Source organism: Carassius carassius, chromosome 25, assembly GCF_963082965.1.
Source record: "Carassius carassius chromosome 25, fCarCar2.1, whole genome shotgun sequence".
NCBI lineage: Eukaryota > Metazoa > Chordata > Actinopteri > Cypriniformes > Cyprinidae > Carassius > Carassius carassius.
In genome coordinates, this window is record NC_081779.1 from 25,711,286 (window position 1) to 25,715,376 (window position 4,091).

Consider the following 4,091-nt stretch of genomic DNA (forward strand, 5'->3'; position numbering starts at 1 on the left):
TTGATTATTATATTATTATGTTATACATGTTTGTTTATTTATATGGATATTTCTTATGAATTGCTGTCATTTTTATTTTTTTATTTTTATTATAATTTTATGAATTGTTCGAAATAAAGATTAATTCAATTCAATTCAATATTAAATACAGGAAAAATTATTGGCCTGTTCAAGTTAATTCCACACAAAAAATAAAACAAATAAAAAACACTGAAAAAATCTCTTAAACATGTTCTTCTTCATTTATTTCCATCTGCAAGTCACTGCCTTGAATTATAAGAGTGGCAAAAAGGCTCATTTTTAATTTACCAAAAATAAATAAATAAAAAAAGTCTAAATGTGCAGCAAATAAACACATTAAAAATGACTAGTGTTACAGTGTAGCACAAATCTTTATTCTGGAAAATCACTGTATTTCTGAACATATTTCTTTGCATGACTCTTTCTGTCTACAGGAAATGGTTTGAATTGTCACAATGGCAAACTTATGACAGCAATAAAAGGTAAGTTAAAACTCAAAGTTTTATTTGAAACTTTATTAACTGTATTAACTGATGTTAAATTCCACTATGACCTTTAATTTTGGGAAATCACTGAATTTGAGCTGACACAATGAAAACATGCAAAAATGTGTGACAGCATAAAAAATCAGCATGAACTTGTGTTAAAGTGCAACCTGAATATTTCCAAGCACATTCTTCTGTGTCTTTCTTTACACGACTCTTTCCAACTACATGCTATGGTTTAAGTGGTGAGAATGTAAATGGTGAAAATGACAAGAAAGATAGATGAAAGCAATAAAAGTTAAGTCAAATCTGAACGTTTTACATATAATAAATTTTAAAACCGGGATTAACTTGTGTTAAATGCAACATAAATCTTTAATTTTGGAAAACCACTGGATTTCTGAATATGTTCATCTGTTTCTTTGCATGACTCTACATGCCACGGTTTGAGCGCCACAATGGTGAATATGGTAAGATAGATCACATATGACAGCAATAAAAAGCATCAAAGCACTACAGATAAAGAAAATATTGGGCAGATTCATAAAAATCAAGACAACAATACATCAAAACAACAGCTGTTTACACATTAGATAATTTAAAATTGATCAGAGAAAGCTTATCTAAATAAATAAGATTTCAAAGCACTCAAAAAGTTCACTTTCTTGTATACTGTAGATTGTGGAAGAGAATTCCAGAGATGAGGAGCAGCACAGCTTAACGTCCTGGACCCCATAAATGAACGAACAGGGGACAACAAGGAAACCGATGAAGAAGATCTAAGAGTACGCTTGTACAAGCATGACTGTGGAACTGGTTGTGAGGAATGGACGAAGACAGCTGACGTTCTGTATATATGCAGACATACTGTTCACATGCTTTTCAAAAGACGAAGTACTTTCAAGGACGAAAGCCAGACTCTTAACCTGAGAAGATGAAGATATTATAGAATTATCCATGGAGAGTGAAAAGCAAATGAATCATTGAAAAGTTGAAGTTGGTGCCAACAAGAAGAACCTCTGTTTTATTCATATTCAGCTTGAGACAACTGTGTGAAAATCAGAATTGTATCTCTTCCAGACAATCCAAGTGACAGGAAGAAATAAGAGCAGAATTTGGCTTGGAGGACAAATAGAGCTGGGTGTCGTCAGTCTGCATTTTTGTTCCATTGTTGCTGGCAGTGACATTGCTTAATGTTGTTTCAGAACATAGTTTTAAGGTGAGACACACATTTAAATCCCAGAGCACAGGAGTTTGTATTCGACTCATTCACTTGCTGCTGCACTGGCATGACACAAGCTCTCTTCATGCACCGTCTGCTACTTGCTTTCTGCTAGTGGCACAGCTGTGTCTAGACAATTCACATTTTATTTCACCATTCAGTTTCATTTTATTTCACTGACCCATGCCATCATGATGTTGTTGATTCATGCTCTGTTGTTGTGTATTAATGCTTAGATTGTGTTTGTTTTTATATTTAGTTTGCTAGTCTGGACTGTGTGACCTAGTTAATAGGGGTAGTTAATATAATAAGTAAGATTCTGTCATTTACTCACCCTCAAACTGATGCAAACCTGTATGAGTTTCTTTCTTCTGTTGAGCACAATCAAAGATATTTTAAAGAATATTGGTAACCAAACAGCTGCCGGTAACCATTGACTTCCAAACTATACTGTACACACACACACACACACACACACACACATATATATATATATATACTAATGAATAGTATTTATAGTATTTTAGTATAGTACCCAGAAGTGAGCTAAATCTGACATGGTTATATATACGTATATATATATATATATATATATATATGTATACATGAAAGTGAAGGACTCAGGAATCTCTGTTTAATCTCTTTTGAGAGTTGGATCAATGATGTATAATAATATGGCTTTCCACTCTGAGATCTGGCACGAACATCTGCTGCTTTTGTGGAAAAAGCTGTAAGAAGTGTGTAGGGCTGGACTGAGTGCCAACCTTGGATGTGTTACACAAATGGTTTCTCTGAAGCCCATTACCTGAGCTCCAGATTGGTTCGGGATTAATTAAAACACAAGGAAAAGAAGTGACCACCACCATCGAGAACAATGCCCAAAACCAATGCTTTCCCCCCACTTTTTTTTCTTTTCTTTCTTGGTGTTTTGTCAGTAACCTTTCTTCCATAGGCTTCCCCCTCTCAGACCAAAATAAAAAGTCCCCCTGGGGCAAATTATTTGTAAAAGAACAGTTCCCTGTCAAGGGAACTTCGAACTGCGTCCTCTAGGGGTCGCTTTGGGGAACACCTCGTAGTGACACGTGTCTGAAGCATACTTTGAAAAACGCCAACGCATTGGCCGGCGACAGCCTCTGACGTCACTACCGGCGCGACTATAAATACGCGTCAGTAGGACCCGTCACTTATCTTTTTCGTCTTCATTGACTGTTTTGTTTGAAGCGTGCCTCTGAGAAACGAGCCAAAACGGTAAGAGCGATCTATCATTGTTATCATGGCATCCACTAGCAAGGCGTTTAAACAGTGTGTGCATCCGTGTCAGCGTTATCTGACACCTGATGACACACACAGTCTTTGCGTCTCTTGTTTGGGCGAAGAGCACGCGCCCGATGTCCTTGAGGGGGCAATCTGCGTGCACTGTGAGTGTTTTTCTGTGAAAAAGCTCCGCTCTTGTTTGTCTCTCTTTTCAAGGAAAGAGGGACAGCCATCTGGTTCCAGCGGCTCAGGACCCGCCATTGCCGAGGCATGGAGGAGAATGAACTCGTGGGGATCACAGGTGGATCTCGCTGAGGAGTGTGCAGAGGGACTTTTCCTTTCACACTCTTCGGCGGCAAACGAGAGTGAACTTCAGGAGGAAGATGCGTTGTCATTAACCCATTCTGATACTGAAGTTAGTGCTCTGCTGGGTTCTACCCAGAAAGTGCAGAAGATGTCTGAGAGTGGCGAAGAAGCTGAGGCTGGCCTTCCCAATCCTCCTGCCCTGCGTATGGGAAGCTTTTAGAGGTTATGGATCGCGCCATGGCAAAATTAGACTTGCCATGGAAGTGTGCCAGAAAAGTGACGTTGCGAGGTCGCCTCGATGAGCGTTATTTGTCTGACCATAGCCCTCCAGCCCAGGTGAACCTTCCATTCTAGCCTGACTTACATGCAGAAGTCGAAAAGGAATGGAAGAGGCCGTTTTCCCTTTCGCATCCATCGGTTTCAGCATCCGAGTTATGCTAATATCAGGGGCATGCACGAAAACGGCTATGAGAGGATGCCCCCTGTAGAAGAGACGCTGGCTAGCTATCTCTCTGTGGGGGAAACATCCTCTCTTAAATCTCCCTCTTTGCCATCTAAGCCCTTCCAGGATACATCCCGCTTAAATGGTAAATCATACGCAGTAGCAGGTCAGGCTGTGGCTTCGTTGCACACGATGGCAGTGCTTCAGGCTTACCAGGCTGACCTGCTGAAGGACCTGGATACAGGCGAGGGCCTTTCAGCTGACCAGGTAGCCGAGCTGCGCCGCACCACAGACCTCTCTCTCTGTGCTACCAAGCAGGCCGCCTCCGCCATGGGTAAGTTTATGGCGGCCAGGTTGGTAA